The following is a 13,226-nucleotide window of genomic DNA, read 5'->3' on the forward strand; positions in this document are numbered from 1 at the left end:
ATACATAATTTAAGCATTTCTGGGGTCTGTCTGGACACTAGAACTACAGAACAGAACCCCCTGCTGCCTCATGGTAGTCTAAGCCAAGTATTTCAGAATGGCTGCTCTAAAGGAGGACTTTGCCCTGGAGAGGGCCCTTCCATGTGCAAAGATGATCAAGTAGCAGTCACTGTTATATCCTCCACTGGTAAATAACATAGAAAGGCATTAGATATGGTCTCTGTCCTTACCTAGTGCACTTTCCGTCATATAGCCAACAGTCAACCTGCAGAGGAATACCAATATGATACACAATCTGACAGCCACTTTGATAAGGTAGTTTTTGAAATCTTGCAAATTTTCCTGGCAGAGGAAAAGTTGACAAAGAATTTGCGTCTTTCCTAAAGCTTTTAGTGTAGACTAGATAGAATCACATTTGTCTGTGCACATCCAGGCAGCGAAGGTTTTTGTCTCTACTGGAATATTTTGGGGCAAAGACCAGTAAATATTATCAACTGATTCAAGTTACTCTGCATAGCTCCCTTATGCATAAAAGTTAGATTTGTTTGAAGTGCTACTCCGTAAGGATGAAAAGAAAATATATGGATATTGTGAAAAAAGAGCATGAGGCTCTGAAATCCTGCTTGCAAAATTAATTGGCAAAAGTAGTACAGTTTTCCAAGACAAGAATCTGAGACGAACAGACTCTGATGGTTCATATGATGGTTTGGTTAATCTTTCCAGGATGAAATTAAGATCCCATGAAAGCCATGTTTACCAAAGGGAATCTAGAGTGAAACATTCCCTTAATAAAAGCCTTCCACGTTTTGTGGGAAGCTAGGAAAGTGCATTGAAAATCATCATGAAAGGAAGAAATAGCTGCCAAATGGACTTTTATTGATTAATAACTGGTCCCTTTGTTGAAAAGCCCCATCAGAAAGGTCAGAACAGATGCCAGTGAAGCTGATGTTGGTATTATGTTATTCATTTGCACCTTGACAGAAAACGTTTTACAATTATCTTTATAAATCTGTCATGCTGAGGGTTTTTGAGAAGTTCACTAACATCTGGTGGGAACAAGTGGTTCCTAGCCACTAATTGAAATGGAGAAACCATGTAGTTTGATGAAGGGAGTGTATGTCTGGGTAAGGCTGATCAGATGAGTATGTCAGCAGACATGGGCTTTGGAGAAGAAAAGGAGGAATCTTCTTGAGAAAAGATCTCAGGAAGGGGGAAATAAAACCCGGTGAGGCCAGAACAGAGCTATAAGAATGAGTCATGCCTTGCATTTTGTGTCTTTCTGAAGGAGTCTGGGAATTAATGGAAGAGGAAGAAAGGCATACAGGAAACTGTAGCCAGTCATGGAAGAATGCATCTTTGCTGGGGGGGGGTCTTGTCTGAGGGACTATAGTGAAAACATGTGTGGACATTTGGTGTTGTAAGGTGAAATAAGAAGATCACAACAGGGTCATCCCCATCTCCAAAAAATGATGAAGGCCAAAGTTAAGAGGTTAGTTCACATACTATTCGCAAGGCAGAAGAATTTGTCTGTTCAATTTGTCTGCTATTTTGTTGGATGAACCTGGTATGTGTGTTGGTATAAGAAAGAGTTGCATCAACATGGCCCATTCCCACTTTTTGTTTGCTTCTCTACACAAGGCATAGGAACAAGTTGTTGCATGCTTGTTAATGTACCATACTAGTGCCATGTTGTCCGATAGTATGGATACTGCTCCCAAGGTAGCAAGTCCAGAAATGTCTGCAATTCTAGGAGGACTGCCTTCAATCTGAGAACACTGATGTGTCGTAGGGCCTTTTGTGGAGTCCACATACTCTGGACTATCCTGTTTTGATAGTGCCCCTATCCCACAATTAACTCATCCATAGTCATAGTACTATTTGGGTGTGGTCTGACAATTGTATTCCTGCTGAAAGATTTTGTGGGTCTGTCCACCAGCATAAACTCATGTTTCAAGCCCTTGATATTCTGTATCTTTGATCCACAGGTTGCAAAGCCTGACATCACTGATTCTGAAGAGTCGATTGTAATATCCATTTGTTAGGGCAAGTGTGAGCTACCATTTGAACTGAAGATGAAATGATGTTTATCTTACAACAGAACAAGATCCTTCAGAGGGCCATCCTCACCAACAAAATAACATGCAAAAACAACACACTTTTCTATAAAAAATGTATAATTTGGTATTTTACATGGTAAGGTGGTTATAATGAACTCCAAAGATCTGTTACTTGTTTTATAACATGACAAAAACACTTTAAGTGATGCAATCTAAGGAGTAACAGGAGCATTCTGTTTGATTAACTACAAGTGATTTTAGTAGAGAACGGTACTTGGAATAAGAGAATGAGTATTTTATTTCAGGTGGGAGGGACCCCCACAGTTTTGGTCAAAGAAATGAGAATGCATGGTCAGAAATATGTAGCTTGGAGTGTGGAATATGTATTTTTAGGGCCTGAGTTACTGACGTTTCTTACATTATTTGTGGGGGTATATCTTATTAGTTTTCAGGTTAAAGGAGGGAGTTGTGGTACCAGAAGTAGATCTACTCCTTGGTTAAATGGGGATCAGTTTAGCATTTTTAGTGTTATACAGTGGTGTTCATTCTCTCATGTGTAATTAATCTGTTTTGCATTTCAGTGTTTGAACAGTGGTGGAGATTTTAGTAGAGGTTACTGATCTTAAGAGGAAGACCAAATTTGAGTTGAGGGAGTACGATTCCTTTCCCTATTGCTAAATTTGGTGGAGTCCAAGAGAAAAGGGGATATTTTTTATGCCCAGAAAAGTAGATTAATTTTTTACATGTATTATCAACATGCAGGTGAAGTTGAGTGAGGGGTATAACCAGAGACCAAGATATATGAAAGAGGAGTCTTGCTTTAAGCGATGGTTAGTGTGATAATAGATTGTTAGAATTTTCATTGATCTGCTGAGTTTTTGTTTAGTACCAAAAAATCATATTTCATTTTTGCATGTATTTAGTATGAAGTTAGATTGTAGATCTTGCTGTAAGGTACTTAAGAAGTGGTTGGTTGGAGCAGAAGAGGACCATGTCATCTGAATATAAGAGAAGAGAAAAATAAGGAAGATCAAGTGGAAGATCACTGATGTATATTGAGAACAGAAGGGAGCAAGAACAGATTTTTGTGGTACACCTTTAATTACTGGGGAGGAGACAGAAGTCCAGTAGTTGTAGTTCACTCAGAAATGGCAGTTACTCAAACAACTTTGGAACCAAGGAATGGCATCAGGGCTAATACCTAGTTCTGAAAGGCATATTATAAGACTGACTGGCAAATCAAATGCCCTGGTAAAGTCTATAAAAATGGTACTAGAGAAAAAGAAGTTATGTCTTACCATAACATTTCATCTGAGTTGTTGATCTTCTTCCAGTCATCACTGATGGGTTCGGTTCCAAGCCCTCGGAACCGAGTCGGCCTTATACCAAGCTTGTGTGCACCAAAAACTCTTGAGCTAAGCTGCTACCCACAATGCCCCTCACTCAGTTACCTCAGATCGAGTTTGCATGCAACATATAGAAGAAACAGAAAGTCAGAGGCTATCTCTGCGCAGAAACCCTGAAACACCACAAAGACCCAGAAGATCCGCCAAGAGCCTTTGGTGGGGGTCGGTGGGAGGGTGTGATGACTAGAAGAAGATCAACAACTCAGATGAAATGTTATGGTAAGACATAACTTCTTTATCTGAAGTTGTAAATCTTCTTCCTATTCATCACTGATGGGACACAATCCCAAGCTACTTGGAGAACCTGGGTGGCCCTTATGGAAGAACATTCCTGAGAATCATTGAGACAAAGGCCGCTCTTCCCCTGGAGATCAGATCCAATTTGTAATGCTTGATGAAGGTATGGGGTTTAGACCAAATGGCTGTTGCACAGATGTCATCCATGGAGGCCCTAGAGCAGAAGGCAACTGATGCTGTGATAGCCCTAGTTGAGTGAGCTTTGATTTGATCAGGCTTAGATTCATTTGTAAGTGAATATGAGAAGCTAATGCAATCCCTGAACCATTTTGACAAAGTAACTTTAGATACTGCACACCCCATTCTAGGACCAGAAAAGGAAATGAAAAGTTGGTCCGACTTGCGAAAGGACTTAGTTCTGTCCAGGTAGAAATATAGTTGTCCATGAACATCTAATGAATGCAGGCAGTATTCTCCCTTGTTTGAATAATTTGGAAAGAATACAGGGAGCTCAATGGACTGGTTAATAGAAAAGTCGGAAACCACCTTGGGGAGAAAGGATGGATTAGTATGAAGTGATACTCTGTCCTTATGGAAGATCAGATAAGGGCTTTTGATACATAAGGCTTGCAACTCAGAAATTCATCTGGCTGAAGTGACCGCCACCAGAAACAAGGATTTCCATGACAGGAATTTTAGATCACATGTCGCAGCAGGCTCAAAAGGGGGCAGAGAGAGAGACTGGAGAACCCGGGAGAGATTCCATGCCTCCACCTGCTGCCTGATAGGAGGTCTGCTGCGGAAAATTCCCCTTGAGGAAGGTCTTGCAAAGTCAGGTGGAAATAAGCAGGACTCCATCTGAACCATTATGGAAGTTGGAAATAGCAGCTAAATGGACTTGAATGGAGGAAGCTGATGTACGATCATCGAACAACTCAGCAAGGTAATGAAGAATAGTAGCTACAGGAGCTGAAAATGGATCTAGCTTCCGATTATGTGACCAGACAGAGGATCTTTTCCATTTGTCCCTGTAAAGTCTTCTGGTGGATGGTTTATGGGAGGCCAAGATAATATCATGGACAGATGAGGATAGGGTTTCCTGCCTGGCAACTAATGGAAGTGGAGAAACCAAGTCGTCAGCTTGAGAGTGGATAGATTCGGTGGAGTCAGCCCTTATGGGTGAGATATGAGGTCCTGATGAGTGTCTAGGAGCCAAGGAGGTTGTAACAGATGAGGTCGGAGGAAGGGAAACCACACTTGACGAGGCCAGAGCGGGGCAATGAGGATCACTTTGCTTCTCAACCAAATAGCTTTCCTTAAAAAAGGGGGATCAGAGGAATCAGAGGATAAGCATAAAGGAGACCCGTGGGCCAATCATGAGTCAAAGTGTCTCTCAGTGACTCCCCGTGAGGGGGAGATGGCAAAGTAGCTACTGCATTTTGTGTTTGAGGGGGAGGTGAAAAGATCGCAGCATGGCTGGCCCCAATGGCTGAAGATTTCTGCCATCACACTCGGATTGACAGACCACTCATGAGGATGAAGGATGCATCTGCTCAGCCTGTCCACAATCACGTTGGAGCTTCCCGGGATATACGTTGTGATCAGAAAGCGATTGGAAGCTATTGCCTAATGCCAGATTCTTATGGCTTCATGACATGGGGGTAGGATTTGGTCCCTCCCTGTTTGTTTATGTACCAGACAATGGACATGTCCGACTGGATAGCAATCGTTCCTGATGGAAGGAGAAGATGGAATGCTTGCAAAGCCAATAGCACCGCACTTAACTCCAGGACATTGATATGCAAATTGACCTATCTGCTGAACCATGTGCCTTGGACTGACATTCCCTGGAAGTGGCCCTCCCACCCTATCAGGGAAGCATCCGTGGTCACTGTGGCACTGGGTTGGGAAGCCTGGAAGGGGCAACACCAACAATTTTCATCTGTACTCATCCACCAGAGGATATCTTGTTTGCAGGTGTTGGTGATGAGAATCTGTGAGCTCAGGGGATGAAGATTGGATATCCATTGGGATAGAAGAAGCCATTGTAGCAGTCTCATGTGTAATCTGGCTAGGGGAACAATAGGGATGGCTGCCGCCATAGACACCAGAGCCTGAAGAACTTTCCTTGCAGCCACTTTTCTTCGACAGAGTATCACTTGAACTTGTGCCCTTAATCTCTGAAGCCTGTGAGGGGGAAGAGAGACCAGACTTGACTGAATGTTGAATACTGCCCCTATAAATTCCAAATGCTGTGAGGGCTGATGGTTGGATTTTTCTCAGTGGATGGTGATGCCCAGCGACTCTGCTAGTACTAGAGTGTAGCAGAGGGCCCTGACCAGAAGGCGCTTGGTGGGGGCAGAGAGGAGCCAATCGTCTAAATACAGAAACATCTGGAATCCCTGAAATCTCAGATGAGCTGTGACCACTGCTAGACATTTCGTGAACACTCTGGGGGCCATCAAGAGACCGAATGGCAGGGCTCTGAATTGGTAGTGACTGTCTCCCAGACGGAAGCGAAAGAGACTCCTGGAGCACTTGTCCATTTTGATGTGGTAATACGCATCCCGGAGGTCTAACGAGCACAACCACACACCCTCTCGCAGAAAGGGGAGGATGGATTGAATCGTGACCATGTGGAACTTGGTCTGAATCACTGATTTGTTTAGCTGGCTGAGATCCAAAATGGGACTCCAGTCCCTGGTCTTCTTTGGCACTAAAAAGAATCTTGAGTAGAACCTTGATCCGCACTGGTCTGGGGGGCCTGTTGGATGACTCGTTTTTGACATATCTTTCCTATTTTGGAAGCTGCCTCTTCCCTTTGACTGGGTGGAACATCGGGAAGGGATTTTGGAGGTCTTGGATAAGAGATTAGGGGGATGTGATAGCCTCTGGAAATTCTCTGCACCCACTGATCATTTGTAATAGAGAGCCAGGCAGCTTGGTGCAGAGAGAAATGCGCCCCGACTGCTTCCAGAGGAAAGCAATCAAGTAGTACATCAGAAGGTCTTCCAGAGAAAGAATCTCTGGAGTCCTGATTCCGGGGACCCTCTCTGCCCTGAAAGGGGCATCTTCCATTATTGGAACCCCCTCTACCTCTGGGGGAGTCCTCACCACGTGCCTCATGGAAAAGACCTTGAGACTTCTCGTGCCACATTTTCCACTCCTCTGGGTCCTGGAGAAGGAGCGCTGAGGTTTGGAAAAACGTAGACCCACAGCAGACAAGGTCTTCCCATCCTGCTCGCACCTGGCTAATGTATCCTTGACCTTAGCACTGAACAAAGCTGATGATTCGATAGGGGGGTTTAAAAAGGAAGATGAAGGAGTCCGCAAGGTCACAAATGTGCATCCAGGTGTGGCATCTCATAACTATGCCTGCATCTGCAGCTCTAGCCACTCCTTCAGTTGTGTGGGATAGCAACCTCATGGACGAATTGGAAATTGACTCTAGGGTGGCAAGTTGGGAAGCAACTTTATCACGTGCCCCATCCGAAACTTGACCATTGAGGGTTCCAGATATCTCGGTGATGAGATTGCTCTGGAGCCTAGTAAAATGTGCTAAAAAGTTCATAGACCTGACAGCAAAGGTTGCTGATGCAAAAGCTCGCTTCCCTAACCTGTCCACCGCCCAGGACTCCCTGCTGGGCGGATGGACAGCAGGACTTTCCTCCATAAGGTCTTTTTTCATGGCCGTCGCCACCACCATAGCATCTACTAGCAAACCTCTAGACCAATGGGGTTGATCCTCTGGAGGGGAGAGTAACTTGTCTGATCTCCTGGGGATAGCCTCAACGGAGTTGGGATTCTTCTATGCCCGCTGCACGATGAGCTTGACAAACTCATCGGCAGGGGTGATCACCCAAGAAGTAGAGGGACGAGAGCGGAAGGCTTGCAGGAATATGGATTCCTCCAAGGAAGGATTGGAGGGCTTCCAGTCACCCTTCTGCTTCAAGATTTCCCGGATGTCTCCAAATGAGACATCATCGGGGGGTGACCATGGGGATCCTTCCACATCATCATAGTTCGTATCTTCCATGAGGGACTACTCTGGGGAGTCCATGTCTTTCCTCTTACATGCCCATTTCTGAGGGGGTTCTTTGGTGGGAGCATCCGAAGAAGACTCAGAAAGGGAAACACCCTGAACAGGGGTTTCCTTGGCCTTGCACTCTCAGAGTTCTGGGAGGTGGCCTTTGATAGCTGCAGCTCAGAGGGAACAGGTGGAAGGTCTGACATAGGAGGGTTGCTCAAAGCAAGCACCCCTCTCCATCACCTAGAAAGCAGGTCTGCCTGAAGAGGAATGGGAACCCAGAACTGAAGAAGACAATTTCGGAACCAGAGTCACACCCTGTTCCATGCAGCCCGCTCCTGGGCATGGAGCCTCAAGCAAAACTGGGGCAGGAGTCACCCATGGACCCAAAGACAGAACTGGCAACACAACTGGAACTGTGGCCAGAACTGAAGGTTCCACCCCCCAAGCATGAGATTGAGGAAGGGTGGGTTCTGACAGAACCGACACCCAAAGGGGTCTCGGAGCCTCTGACACAGTCGTTGTAGGTGCAGAGGTAAGGGGTCCTCTTGCAGATGTCAGAAATATGAGCCTCGGAACCGAGGGATCCAAGGGAGGAGAATAGGTAGGGGTCACTGGGGTAATAGACCCAAAGCCCAGAGTGGGATGGGCTCTAGGAAAATTTGTAATTCTCCTGGCGGTCAGCAGCTGATCAAAGAGGCGCACCACATCCAATTCTGATAGGCCCATGGTGGACCTTACTGATGCCCCTGAGGGGGAATCAGGCCGATCCAAAAAGGAGTTGAAGGCTTGTCCAGCAAATGGATCCACAGACGGGGAGTACTGGATCTGTGGTGTATTGAAAAATGTCACAGACAATTCCAGTTTGGAAACTGGCAGCAGGGGAACAATCAGAGTCGAGAATGGGCTCGGAGTCGAGGTCACAGCTGGGGTGGAAGTCAATTGCGGCTCCGAAGCTGTTGTCAGAACCGACGTCGGAACGGAGATGGGTGATGTCGGTGCCAAGGTAGAGACAGGCAAACTGGTCAGAACCAAAGCTGTAGTTGGTGCTGTAGTCATCAGAGCCAGAACAGGCACCGATGAGGCGACCTCGGTATGAAGCACTGGAGCCAAACTCAGAGCTAAGGTGGTCGGAACCAAGGAGGCGATACGGTGCTCAGTAGAAGTCATGTGGGCCTTGTGCTTATGACTTTTGCCCCTATCACCTACCGGTGAAGAGGGATCTGAACGAGGACGTTTCTTGTCCACAGAAGGAGGGGACGAGACCCCCGACACAGAAATAGCTTCCAAAAAAGGCGAAGGAAGCAGGCCCTTAAGGATTAACTTATTTTGTCTTTCATTCAGCGTCCGCTGACTGAAGCTGGCACAAATGTCACAAGGAGGTTTCGCCAATAAGTGCGGAATCCCCAAACAATACACACATTCTTCATGTAAATCACTATTCGGGAGTTTACCACTGCAAGAAGAGCAGTATTTAAACCCCGTAGTTCCCTTCTTTTCAGACATAACAGAAGAAACACACACAGAGGCTGAAGTAGAAGGAAGTTCTAGAGAGAGAGGAAATACCAGCAATGGTAATGGGAATACCACAAGGGTAAAGGGATCAATACCAACAATGGTTCGAAAGAAATACCTGTGGGTACAGCTGAGTGCGAAATTAGAGAAAAGATAATAAACTGACAGAAAGAACTCACAAATACTGATAAAATTTTAAAATAATATGTCACTTAGCTAGAGAGCTTGGTGAAACGCTGCTATATGGCTTTGTGGCAAACAAGATCTGAGGTAATTGAGTGAGGGGCATTGTGGGTAGCAGCTTAGCTTGAGAGTTTTTGGTGCATGCAAGCTTGGTATAAGGCCAACTTGGTTCCGAGGGTTCGGAACCGAAGCCATCAGAAATGAATAGGAAGAAGATTAACAACTTCAGATCATGCCTTTGTCCACTGACATGAAAATTTCATCAATCAGAGACCAGACTATTGTGGCCATGCTCCCCTTGACCAAAAGCCATGTGTTTTTTGTACGATAAGGTGGTATTTAGTAATATAATCTGTGAGTTGAAGGTAGACAATTTTCTCCAAGATTTTACAAAGCTTTTGATAGGATGGAACTGGGCTGATAGTGTGATTGAAGAGTGGGTTGTTTTTGTTTGGTTTATAGGTATACATGAACACCAGAGCCTTTATAAGTCTAGCTGCAAAACCCATCACAACCCAACCCAACTGTGTCCTCTTATAACATGTGCATCTTAATTGGGAGGGGAATGTTAGATAGGAGAGGTATGTTAGTTAGGAGGTTGCTAAAAAGGTACATGGCGGTATGTCAGTTAGTTACTATCGGCTTCTTTCTATAAGGGACATGGGGGCCAATCCAGGGATGAATTTATGACTACCCATCCAATGTTAGTTAGGGAATGTTTATTGTCATCCTCTCTCTAAAAGAGATAAGGGGGCCAGCCTGAGGGATGAAATTCCCATTTCCCATCCAATGGTCAAGGTTATATTTCAATAGGGTTAAGGATGGACTTGGCTTCACATGGATGGGGAGCCTATTCTGGAGCATGGTGATCCTTTGAGACACATCTGTCTCACCTGCATGTTCTATCTATGTTACACACAAAGTTCAGATCCCTGGATCTAGTATTTGCTTCTGGTGCTGCTTGTTTTGTGGATATTCATAGGTTCACAGGTATATACAGACTAATGGCCACTAGGACCCTTATATGCCTAGCCATTCAACCCAAATGTGACCCACAAATTTGATTTATATAGGGGGTGATTTACTGTCTCTGTCCTTCAGAGACATAGGAGCCAGGCAAGAGGTGAATTTCCATTTACCTATCCATTGATCCAAGTTGCACTTAAACAGGGATGGGGGGAACTCTGCTTCCCATGGATGGACAGCTTGTTCCAGATGTGCAAAAGCTTTATCAGGTCTGGATCTTAGGATGTCTCATATGCCAAGCACAGATTGCCTCTCAACAACCTGTAGGAGACTGAGTATACAGGCAGGGCTTTAAGGTGAACCATATAGGACAATGTGTTAATACCCTGGATTCTCCTGATGAGAAACCTCTGTGGGTATTCCAGCTGTTGCAAATGGCTGGTTAGTTACATACCAAAAGGGGCATTGTACTCAATGATGGGTCTGATAAAGACCAAGTAGAGTAGTACTATAGCTTCCTTGGACCTGGATGGTATACACTTACTTATAAGTTGGATGACAGAATGATTTTCTTACTACCTTGGCTACATGTTGGTCAAAGTCCAGATTACTGTCTATACATGTCAAAAATCTCCAATTACTGGGTCAACTCTTAGAGGTGTCTTAACAATGGATTAATTTGCCTGGGAGGACATTTTCCCAAAAGGCAATATTAATACACATCTTTGCATTGAGCTTAAATCTATTACTTTGGCACCAGACATTTGTCTGAGTTAGACCCTCTTGCAGGATGTTAGTGCCATGGGGGAAATTTCCCAATTGCAGTCATATGCAGTCATGAGCCAAAGGCCATTGACATTAGCCTTGACCTCCAAGAATTAGATGCTAAACAGAGGTGGGCCCAGCATGGACCTTTGCTGTACTCTGCTGATGACCTGCCTCTTGGTGGAGGTGGTCTTAACATTCCTGACTTCTTGGGTCCTATCTGTGAGCCAGCTGGCAATCCAGCACATTATGTAGGGATTTATGCCTAGTTTGCTGAGTTTGTCAACAATACTTGAGTGATGTATTGTATTGATATTGTACTGAATGCCTTACCAGGTCTAGGTAGGCAGTATGCACTGTTTTCCCTTCATCCATTGCCAAGGTTAACTTCTCAAAGAAGTCTACGAGTCTAAGTAGGCATGACCTTCCTTTTCATAAAATAAACTGGGAAAGGTCCAGTGTCTGTAGACTGCCCATGTCTTTGTTCATCATTTCCACAATAATTTGTTCCATGGCTTTGCATATTAGACTAGTTAAACTAACGGGTCTGGAGTTTCCAGGGTCGGGTGATGGTCCACCCTTGTGAAGGGGGATAACCTCTGCCATCTAACATGATACATAGTCTGTTTTGAAGCTGTAGTTGAAAAGTGACTCAAGTGGTCCTGATAGGTCATTTTTCAGGCAATTTAGGAGGCAACCTTGGATACTGTCAGGCCACAATGAACCTATGTGTTTTTAGCCTTAATGAGTGCCTCTGTGACCTGCTCCCTACTGAGAGTTGGAGGGTTATGCTAGAAGAGATTTCATGAGGGGTGGCAGGGAGACAGTGGTGGGTGAAGTTTGAGCTGAATTTGATATTCAGCAGATTCACTATGCCACTCTGCTCAGTGAAGGTGGTATCATTTTACTAGCAGTTCTGCACACTGTTGCATGTTAACTTTGAGGATCCAGACACAGCTGTAGAGGGCCTTGCGGTTGTCTTTAGCCTGAGAGGTTACATTGACCTCATAACTGGTCTTGTTGGATTTAATTAGTCCTCTTAGTTTCCTGTTTAGTTTAATTAGTGAGCTCTTGCCATTATGAGAGTTGCTCTTTTCAGACTTTGGCCACAACTTTTTCTTATTGTTATTATTCTCTGTTAAGATTAGGATTCCACCAGTGTGGTTTGTTTTTGGGGGTTGTTTTGTGCTTACTTCTAGTAGGTATAAGCAGCCTCTGTGCAGCCATTTACATGTTTGTAAAGCATTTCTGTGAATAATTCTGCATAGGCTGTTGTGAACTCTGGGTTAGGCAGGGCACTGAATTTTGACAAACTGTCATTTGTTAGGATGTAGTTTGCTTTAGGATAGTTCCTAACTGTAATAACTGTAACAGGTTTTACTGGGTTTTCCAAGTTGATTTTTATTTCAAACAAGTCAGCTTTGTGATCTGACCTCACCAGTGAGGAAGTGACATGGGGGTGAGGAGTGTGCAGCTCTCTCCTATACTGATAAGAATGAGGCCCAGTATGTTTGAACCTCTGTTTGAAGTGTGCACTAAATGAGCATGGGCATTTGTGTTACTAAAGTTCAGGAAACTTTCCTGCAATTTGGAGGTAGTTTATGTTGCCTGGTCTATAGAGGGGTAGTTAAAGTCTCCATGAGTAAAGTGTTTGGTTGGATGGAGAGTGCCTCCAACAGGTCTAGATAAGAGTTGTGGGATTTTTGTGACATAAATGATGACCTATAATTTGCTAAGATATAGTTTGGGTAGTGGTTTTACTAGGGCAGATTTCCATATATTAGGCATTGTGGTGGCAGTAAGATAAAAATTAGAAATGTATTTCAAGGGTGCAACAGTGAAGTCATGACAGTAGTACATGAACTATGGATGAAGGCTGTCTATACATGGGATACTTTGCAGCTATATTTGTTCCAGTAAAGGGATAATGTCTTAGAATGAGATATCCTGGAAATAAAGGACAGGAAGATATTTTGGGTGGGACGAGGGATGATTATTAGCATTGGACTGATGACAGTTTAAACCATGGCAGCATTTATATGCCATTCACAACAAAACAAGGAAAACAGT

General features: G+C 44.3%; 1 protein-coding gene across 1 annotated transcript in view; it reads right to left on the reverse strand.

Annotated features, from left to right (window-relative positions):
- Nucleotides 1-13,226, reverse strand: part of MSH4 (mutS homolog 4) — a 1,456,061-nt gene that overhangs the window by 244,224 nt on the left and 1,198,611 nt on the right. The gene's annotated exons all lie outside the window — the stretch shown is intronic.

Source organism: Protopterus annectens, chromosome 10.part0, assembly GCF_019279795.1.
Source record: "Protopterus annectens isolate FY-2018-M chromosome 10.part0, PAN1.0, whole genome shotgun sequence".
NCBI classification, from domain to species: Eukaryota; Metazoa; Chordata; order Ceratodontiformes; family Protopteridae; genus Protopterus; species Protopterus annectens.